Here is an 11,224-nt window from a genome sequence, read left to right on the forward strand (position 1 = left end):
GTACTGTACTTTGCAATTTAGTTGTGGGTATGCTCTGTTAACATTCTGAGCCTCGGGTTTTTGTCAATCTATATGACTATGAGATTTTATTAACCTCAATAAGTAGCAGAATTGAATTTCAAAATAGTTCATTACCAAAAGTGATTTTTTAGCAAACAACTATAGATTTATAACAAAATTTCCTAAGTATTTGCCTAACAGCATCTCAAATGGATCCATTATAAGTTCACCTATGTTAGTTCCTACCTTACAGTTACATCATCATCATCGGCCTAGCCTTTTCCCAACTATGTTGGGGTCGGCTACCAGTCCAACCGGTTTCAGCTAAGTACCAGTGTTTTACAAGGAGCGACTGCCTATCTGACCTCCTCAACCCAGTTACCTGGGCAACACGATACCCCTTGGTTAGACTGGCTGTCAGACTTTTTTCAGCTTCTGACTATCTGTAACGACTGTCAAAGATGTAGGAATAACAGCCGGGACCCACAATTTAACGTGCCTTCCGAAACACGGAGGAACTCGTTATGACAAAGATGGTCACCCATCCATGGACCAACCGCGTCAAGCATAGCTTAACCTGTGATCGAATCACTTATGCGGTTATAGCTTAGCCACGAGCTCCTCGAGTTGGTACATAAACTAAAGATCAACTATTAACAAGCAGACTTCCTGCTCCTGATAAAGTTTAAATTTGTCTTGCGTATTAACTGTCAATATTTGCTTTCAAATGTCTATAGATTCCAAACATCGAGTCATTAAGTAAACAATCACGACAAATATGGTTTAGAAAAACAAAACAAAATCTAGTCAAAATCCGTTTCCTATAATCAAATTATCACAAAAAAATGTTACAAGCCATTTCCAATCAATTTAATTGAATTATTTGAAATCAATTTAATTGATATATTTTAATCAATTAAATTGAATTCTCCACATTCACCTTAAGACCTCAGCACATTATTGCAACCGTAACTAGAGTTTTCATTGCTTCATAAAGCAGAATGCTATAAGCGAGCTTTGGTACTAAAATTTTATGTACTTAGTAATTTTATAGTCTGCACTATCGTGGAGGAAAATCTCCTAATTGTACGACTTTAGTATTGCTATTACTAAGTTAGAGGTTGTATTAAAACATTTAGTGGTATATTCGGGGCCGAAAGTATTATAATTTTAAAGCTTGGTATTACTAGTTTGTTTGTTTTGTTGTTATAGCTTTTGCAAAATATAAATTATTGAATGTAACATTAGTTTCATAGTGGCCTGAACTAACGTAATAATACTACAACTAGTAGCGCAAGGCATAATGATGATGAACACACGACTCAATATTTACAAATAGAGCTTTGAAAAATATTAATTTAAAGTTGCTTTTGCAGCAAAGTTATTTCTGTATGTTAAAGTAAAACATTTAAAAATTATAAAATCACGACGATGTATGTATACAATACTTCTCCAATTTCATCATTACATATTGGAATTGTAATTGATCAATTTGCGACAGTCATGTTTTCCTTTTATAATTTGCAGCAGGGCGCATAACCCCAAAAATTCAGATCAATTTTAATTTTATCTTTCCCCAGTGTTTCGATATACATCTTTTCGGACGATGATAAAATCAAAATTCAGAAATCTCCATGGCACAGGACTTCAGGAAGTCATACATTTTGAGCAAATAAATGATTCTTTTCTTCTTCAGATGTATATTACAAACATTTCGAGCAAATAAATGATTATTTTCTTTCTTACCCCAGTGCGTAGGTACTTGCTCGTCAGTGGGTCGGCAGCACCGCGCGCTCCGCTGTGTGTGGCGCGTGCCGGGGGTCAGGCGACGGGGTAAGGAGAGGAGCGCCACTACTGCCTGCGAGGGGCTGCCCCGCCCCGGGGTCACCAGGTCCTGCCAGGTCCATGCTTGTGTTACTAAAGGTGGGTTTTGTGAGTTTGAAAGCTAATTAGAGCTGATTTCGGTCTAGATGAGCAAGTTATTCAAATTTGAAAAGAGGCTTATTTCCAGAAGTGATTTGAAAATCTGTTGATGCCTTTCTTTTAAATGCCATATTAACTTATTAGCTAGAGGTTGAGAGAAATGGAAAGAAACAAATAATTTGATTTAAAAAGTAAAAAAATATGTAAGCTGTATGTGAACCAGTACTTATAACTAAAGAGAATGTTTAATAACTAAAAAGAACTTAACTTAGAAATTTGCAAGACAAATAATAATACTATAAAGATATAAAAAAATGTAGTGACAAACATTTTTTTCTCCAACACTGACTTAAATATTTTTCCTCAGATGGCGTCTGCCGTGATAGTTCCCGCTTCTGCGAAAATGTGAGAGCCATGAATATGTGCGCTTTAAAGCGGTACAGAGAGCAATGCTGCAAAACATGCTCCGACTGAGCAAACAAACACGACGACAGATTCATATAAAGAATACTGTCATCCCAATATAACGGTCTCAACTTTGAATGACGGACTCGAATCAAGAATAAAATTTAAACGTCGAACACATTCAAATTCACAATTCGAATGCAGCGAAATTACGAATAAGGCTCGATGAAAACTTATCAAATTATTAACGGTCAGAGTGAAACGTTGCTATCACGCTGTTCGAATTTGGAACGCAGCCGACTGTAAAATAGTTGGCTTTTCAACTAGTCGGACCGCTGTCAAGTAAAATATTTACCCGTATTGATCGCTTTGGAACGAGAGTGAACCAAAACTTTGTATGATCGTTAATTATTTATGAGCGTTTACAAGAAGCCAGTTTCAAACCGATGGAATGGAATCGAGATTCGAGCCTAACATAGCGTTCCAATTTAAATTTCGAACAAAGAACCCTCAATTTATTGTGCAAATTCATACAAATTTACTTTTACAATTGGATTTCGAATAAAAACAAATTTGTGAAGATTGAGATTCGAATGAATTGAATTCGTCTTCGGCATTCAAATTTGAAAGAACGCTTTTTAGTGAAATTGAACTTTTAAAGGCTAAAGGACAGATGTGAAGTGCGGTATTCTTAATGGAATTAGTTTTAATAAATATTTGAATTCTATTTTAATTGAAAACTGAGTCACATTGAATTTGAATACAATGTAATAATTAATAATAGGTTTTCAAAACCTGCCATTGTCGACGCAATAGTTTGACTGGTGTTTTAGAGGTTATTATCACAGACTACATAAAAAGACAGACGGTCGAGTAATGTTTTTATTTTAAAAACGAATATGAGGTTTACTTTTTAAAATTGTTTTTTTTAATTTTGTCATCTTTTTCGGTTCACAGTCATCAAAGCTCTGTGTTCTGTCTACCTTTTTTATTCCATGGATTTTTTTTCAATATCAAGTCTAGATATCAAAGGAAATTCAATTCTCAGAGTTTCGTTTGGCGAAACTTAACGAAATTATACGAGTGACTGGGTGCAAAGAGACCTAGTAATACTTGATCACTTTTAATTTTCTTCTTTTTTGTCAACCGTTTTTTGTCTTTGCTACAAAGGACGGATTTTTTGCACAAAACTGACAACTGACTTTGGCGTCGGTTTTGTGCACTTTATTTTGTTCTTTCCTAGGGAAAAATATATCTTAATTGAAACTTGATACAGGTTTTTGTTTGCCTGAAACTATTCCTTATTAAGCCAATATATGTCGTCTAGTTTGTATTATTTTAAGTTGTTTTCTATATAAAGATCTGAAGGAAGATTATGAGGTGCGACGCAAATATTGTAACACGTGAGTGTGAAAGAGACAAAGCTAATTGAGAGCACGATAGTTCTAGTCGTGGAAGCACAGCCGACCATGTTAATGGTTAATATTGAATATTTATAAAAAAAATGTAAATTATTTCAAAAGTATAGCCCTCGAATTGATTATGTAAGTAGCAAACAAAATATTTAGTAAAAATGTTTTGTACTATATAAAAAATATTGTAAATATATTAAAATATTAATTATCGAGCACTCTACGCTATGCTTGGCTCTGTCATTATGAAGCACAAAATTAATAGTTTAATAAAAATAGGAAAAAAAAACTATTTAGCGAGAATTGCCAAAAGAAAAACAAGATTGTTAAAGTACAATCGAGTTCAAAGTGCTGTTTAATTTTTATTATTTCTTCCCGTCGTAGTTAGATTCGTTTATAGAAAAATGTATGTATATTGGACATGTCATATTAAAATAATGTAGGGTTATCATACTGATGAAAAATATAAAGCAATACGATTCGCTAACAATTATTAATGTAAATAATTATGCGATTGCATAAAAAATATTGTTGTAAACCCTTAAGTGGATATAAAAAACACTGGCATTATTTTCTTTGTGTATTTTTCCCTTTTTTGACATTTTTGGCCAGTTCTTTCTTGTATAAAACCCTACAAGGGAATGTTAGCAAAAGTTTTAGTAAAATCTCGGTGCAGTATTATGTATTACGAAGTATATAATGTTTAGATAAACAATTTATTGTCAATTGTTAGTGGCATTACCCAGTTTGTATATACCAAAAGTATATAGCTACGCAAAAAATGTTCCAAATCACGAGACTTTGTTCAAAAACGGGTTTTTTCTTTACCTTCAAAGAAATATTAATAAAAACATTAATTTACCTTCTCATTCAATCTTTAAGGTTACCTTGTGCAAAACATTTTCAAATTAAAACGTAGGATTTTTACTTTACTTAATTAAAGTCTGATAATCGGTTTAAAGGTGGATTATGTAAAATCTCAGATTAAAAAAAATAAGCAAAGGTAAAAACCCGTTTATGAAAAAAATAAGCCCACGAATTCTCTAAGACGGTTTAGTTAACAATTAAAGTTATAAGTACGCAATATCTTATTATTTTTAAGTATCTAGTGTTAAAAACTAAATATTGCCATAATTATATCAAATGATTTAATTAAAAAAAGTATTATTTGTTGTCTTCTCGTATACAATTAGAAAAAATATACTTTTTATTATTAGTTTAAATCTGTGTAAAATACTTCATATCAATAAATACTGCCATTTTAGTGAAGAAATACTTTGGCGCTGAGTGTACTCTTCAATTGTACAAAGTTTTGCTGTCTACGTTGCGCATGATATTTAAATTATACCTTTTTAAAGTTTATTTCGTGTTGATGATTCATGCATAAATGACACCGGATTACTCACGCGTATTTATCGGGATTAGCCGACTAGCTTCGGACCCAACTGGAGTCCTTAATCATGAGCTGACGCGGCCGCGGCAAGCGAGTTGAATTCGACTATCATTTAATCGAATTCAAATTCGAAAATCATTTAGGTATTTTGTGATACCTATGCTGTGAAATGTCATAGTGCAACTACATGTGGCATTGTAGCGAAGCAATAGCAAAATATACAAAGTTATATGTGTGTGATTGTTATTTTGTCAGTTGAAGTTGATATCTGTGACGTGTATCGATGCCTAACCGCATTCTACATTTGAAATGATTCCATTAAATCCTTTTTTAAGAGGTCTCGAAGTGTGTAAAGTCAAAAAACATAAGAAAATCAAGATTGCCGCAACATTTTTATCAGGCGTCCATTATTTGTAGACAGCAAACTTTGCAATACCATTATATTCAGTTACGCGTACTTATTAAATGTATAACAATGAAACTAACCACTGTATGTAACGATTATTTTAAGTCTCAGAGAGTAAGTCCAAATTGTAAATTGTACCAAGAATTTTCAAATAAAAAATATATTATATGACTAAGTTACTCATTTTCGTGTTTTATTTGTTAACAAAAATTTTCTTAAACCTTCTTTACTAAACCGCTTGTCCGTCAGTAAATAAAATCTGACTTTTTAGGTTATTTTTTTTGCATTAACCCAAACAACCTATGGTCAAAAATACGTAAGTACAAAAAAACAATCTTCAAATTTTACAGAGGATTTGATAACAAATACTTTCATAGTCAATAAAAAAATACTACTCAATTGCTTCATGCATTGTAAAGAAACATGTTGGCGCACAACATGGGGCCTCCAAATTCAAGAAGAATATAAAATTTAATTATTTTAATTCATCAAACTACCTTACATCTAATTATATATCAACGTTGGTACGTTAAAATAATTAAACATACCATTTACAAACACTAACGCTACACAACAACAACTGCTTTAATAAAACAATGGAACAAAACTATATCAGCACGCCATCTTTAATCGAATTCTCGTAATTCAAATTGCATGTACCATTCAAACAAGCGCATCTCTATTCTCTAGTGACGTCACAGCCATAACTCCTGTGATTGGCTAGCTGGGTCGCGCGCATCGCTGCGCTAACGCTGATTGGACTAATGAATCCGACGTGATTGCGTCATAGCATATTGCATAGTGATTGCTCAAATCCAACAAAATTTTCATACAAAGGTTTTTAAAGGTGTCTTTTTGGAATTCGTTTCACGAGTTTCTTTGAGTAGAGACTTTTTATAAGATTTGGATTAATTGGTTGTTAGGAAAGTGGTTGAAATAAAATGTAAAAATGTTAAATGGTATAAAGGTAAGAAGGAAATGACTAAATTACGTAATTTCAGAAGCTTTGGCAAAAGTTGGGTTCTAACCCAACTATTGCACATAAGGAATATGCAACTAATCGACATTTAAACATTGTTTGGATCAAAATTTGATACTCTTACTTTTCTTATTTAATGAGTTTGTCGGTCCGGTTGGATTTTTGTAACTAAATTTTAAGGGTCTTCCTGTTAAGCTAGCAGGCTGAAATTACGAGACAATGCAATTTACAACTATTAAAACGGTTGGACCGGTTTTGATAAAAATTTTAATCAAGTCACAATTAAAAACGCGGGGTTTTTCGATTTTTTGAATCTATCTGATTTATAAACTAACTAACTAGATCTCACAATTTTAGAAAACGAGTCAAAAAAGTCCTTTGTCCAAAATCCACTGATTGCGTTAATGTTTTTTCTTCTTTCATTTTGTTTCAAAACTGACATTCAAAACCATACTGTAAAATTCTCTAAACAAACAGGGTTGTCACTACACAACTTAATTACACGTAATGCAATGTCCAATAATTATATTCGCTGGGTTGTCACATGCAAATAAGCCTAACAAAGTCGTACCAAACACTGTTATAACTTCAATCCGGAATTGTTTCATTAAGTTTTAGTTTTGGGATGAATAGTTTTATTGTATTGTTCGCGGTAATTCTATTAGAGATGAACCGACCGATTGTGGGTACCAGATGGGTATCTATGTTCCAAAGCGGGGGTTGGTTTTTAGAGAAATTATTATTTGACTTAGTGACAAGTAAAGATGAAAGATAGTTAAAGGGAAACCAAAAATAAAATAAAAATATTCTTGAGTCCTGTTTTTTTTGTTCCGTTTTTGTGTTTTTTTTAAATATCTTAACTTTTCTTTTTTTTATGATTCTATACCAAACTAAGATAAGACATCAGCAGCCTGTATCTTATGGACCGTGATAGCTGGAATCAAAATTGTTTTCAATTATGATTTCTTGTTGCCACTACGATAAAAATAACGAAGGGGGAAGGAGTGATTTTAGTTGGTCAGCATGAGTTGAAGTCATTCGCCCTGTCAATCATACAAGAACAGGTATAAACTGGTAGTTAATGCCTGAGGTAGTAAGTCAACTAAATAAATAAGAGGTCTACTTAACTGTCATATTCATTGGAAAACCGCAGCAAAATAAAGTTGCCGATCTAGTAGGAGTAGAACACAATAATTGGCGCGAAGTTTTAATCTCAGCTAATACTGAAAATTGGAGACTTTCCAAATAAGAGCACAATGTTTTTTGCTACGGAAGCCAAAATAATGTGTAAATATTTTAAAGTCCTTTCAAAACCTGCTAAAGTTTTCAGACTATTATTTCTGTATATAGAGTTTTGGTTCACAAAGGTTTTTAGAGATTGCGTCAGCGCTTTTTAAATGAAAGCTGGTGTTAGAATTTTATATTTCGTAATACCTGCTTTTCTAGTGTGTTTTTGTTTTACTTTGAACAATTTATAATTTTCTTTTTAATTTGTTTTCATTATTGAAAGGCAAGGTGCTGGAGAGTTAAGTAACTATTTTTTTCAAAGCTTTTTTCACTGGTCCGCGGTAGAGTGCAAATGTAATATTTTTAGTACCATGACTTACTACACAAAAGCTTTATGACAAAACAGTAATAGACAATTGTATTGGGGTAATACAATTTCCCTCAATACAACCCTCAATACTCAAATAAATGATATAAGGACCAGAGACCTATCAATTTTAATGTCTTTTATATCGCCTTTTGGTCACAACACCAAAAAAAAAACCAATACACACTGAAACTTGTCAAACCAATAAGAAATACTTAAGTCACGATTAAGATAATTACAGTATCAAAAAAAACCTACCAAGTCATTTTATAGATCGAAAAGACCGTGCAATACCTTTTGTCGTCTATTTTCGTGGTCGAACTTCACGAATTACATGCATATTTGTAAAGCCGCTGTATGTGAGTAGCGGCCATAGTTCCGCCTCATTTCTCACACAAAACTATGCGCTGGAAGCCAAACAATTTTATTGGAATATCAATCAATTTTATGGGAAATTTTAGCTAAGGAACTTCGAAGTTGTGAATGCTGTGAGAGACGACGTTTGATATCAGCGCGATCTATTACACTATCTTTAAAGCAGAGTATTATCATGAAGGAATCATGAAGGAAAAAAATAGAGGAGGGTAACTACAATGTCGTACTACTGAAACTAGTGATGTTAATATTCGTTCTTAGTACTGTTAAAAATTATACTAAGCTTTTTGGCTTCGACATGCAAAAGCACAGATATAAGGAAATATATTAGTTGTAAAACATGTCAAACGACAAACAGTCAGTGCTACACACACATGCGTTGCCTGTTCGCCACACTTGTTTGTAACATATTGTACTACAAATAAACGACATTTACTGTGAAATTAAATCTTAATTTCCTGAAGGTAAGTTGAGACTGACATTAAAGCAGACATGGTGCTATTACCTAAAACTGGACCAAGAAATTGACAGCTATCGCCAGTAACGTTATCAAGCGTATTTTGATACAGGTCAATCTATACTTTCTATACTTAATATAGAGTTTGTTTGTTTGAACGCGCTAATCTCAGGAACTACTGGTCCAAATTTAAAAATTCTTTTTGTGTTGAATAGACCATTCATCGAGGAAGGCTTTAGGCTATAAACCATCACGCTGCAACTTATAATAGCGAAGATACAATGGAAAATGTGAAAAAAACAGGGCAAGTACAAATCATAACTTATATCTTCTACCCACTTGGACGAAGTCGCGGGCAACAGCTAGTATTGAATATAGTTGCCGGTCTCCACATTATATTTGATTGCTCGTTAAAATAAGTGCTGAAGTAGTTTGCAGTGGCCACTTTGTATGACGACTGACTATGATTTTCAGGAAACTATCAATGATGATGACAAAAAAACGTGGTTTTCAATGAAGTAGTTTTTTTAAATGATTTACCTACATACGACTTTTTTGGAAATTGAAAATGCATTTTGCCTCTTTCCTTAAAATTGCTGTCATTTAAAGCTCACTTGGAGGTATCATATATTTAAAATTCTTGTGTCACTTTGTGCGAAAATGTTCCCAAAACGGGTCGACCGATTCTCATGAAATTTTGTGTGCATATTGGGTAGGTCTGAAATAGGACCTCATGTTTTTTATACCCCTTTTTTAGATCCCTAGAGCATAATGTTTTCTGATACAACTAGTTTCATACAATATATTGCCGTATAGTTATTTTATCCTATAAGCTTTAAATTCATCAAAACGCTAACCAAAACACCAAGCATCCCATCAAAACAATTCAACCAAAACAATATTCTTCACCGGAATTCAAACGGGCAAACTTTGACGTAGTTATAAAACAATAAATCGCGGACTACCCTCGGTACATAAGCAGGCCATATTTCTGTTTATATACAGACATATATTATGTAATAGGTATGTAGGTCGCCTCGTCGGCGCGTTGTAAATCTAATGGCGCGGCGCATTGCAAATGCAACCATTGGGCATACGACACGGGATGTTTATAGAGCTGATAGTACCGACCTTTCTTATTCGTCACTTGTCATTGTAAACGTGGTGCGTCATAGAATGGTGACATAAAAAGTACGATTACAAGAGCGGTTTACCTTTTTTTTTTGTTTAGGCGGGGGAATCCTCATAGAACACCCACTCCCTCGGGGGAGGAAATGGGTAGTGTCAAACTTTTACTGACTGAACCTGAACCGCCGTGCTACGTCATCCGCGTTTTTGTGTCGGTGTATGGCAATGCGTTGCAATCCTTCATACACCGACCGCGGGCTTCCACCGGCCAGTAATGTGGGCCGGTAGGTCACTTTCTTGTGTTGTGTGGAGGCCGACGTGTAAAGAGCGTCGGTCTCCTCGCCTCATATTGGGACCGCATCCATAGCACCGAATGTGGCCCCCCGCCGTGGAGAGCGGTTTACCTACTTGGGTCGTGAGAGGAAAAGGAGAAAATAGAAAAAGGGTTTTTGTACGCTAGTTACGGGACACCACATTGCCTCAATAATTATAGGATGGTACGTCAAAGCATGATTCTTAAAAATAACACAATTACAAAATAATGTAAGAATGAACCTACAGTAGGTATAAACGAGGGATATATTATTGGCGATGATGAATGTGTTAGATACCGAGTAGTAGAGGGTAATTCTGATGCTGTCTGCTGAAAAAAAATTTTTACCTCAGTTGACAACTTTTAGAGAATGAAATGTAAATATCATGTGAAGAAACGTAAAAAAGAAACATAATTAAGTGATTAGAAAATATTAGCAACAACCAGATTCCTACAAAAAATATTAAAACAATGTTAATTAAACTCTTACCTAGCTCTAATAGAAAATATTACCAGCCTAATAACGTTACGAGCTTAGAAACTAATTTAATTGTACCGAAACTTAATTAAATTATTGCTTAAATAAATCAAAGTGTGAAGATAATTAATATACCTTTGTAATGTCGAGGGCTAACTGAAAATATTTCAGGGTACCTATCGTTAGGAATTTCAGTCGAAAATTTATTTAGTTCCGAAATTTTATTATAAAGTAGTTGTGATATTTTACCTGTAATAAGGATTGTTTTTTTTTTATACGTGTTGAATTGTAGAGAGATTGTACCTAGTATTGTATTGAATTTAGATCAATATATCTAAGGATGTATTGCAAGTTTAAATGT

The sequence above is a fragment of the Trichoplusia ni genome, chromosome 17, assembly GCF_003590095.1.
Source record: "Trichoplusia ni isolate ovarian cell line Hi5 chromosome 17, tn1, whole genome shotgun sequence".
In the NCBI taxonomy this organism is placed as follows: domain Eukaryota; kingdom Metazoa; phylum Arthropoda; class Insecta; order Lepidoptera; family Noctuidae; genus Trichoplusia; species Trichoplusia ni.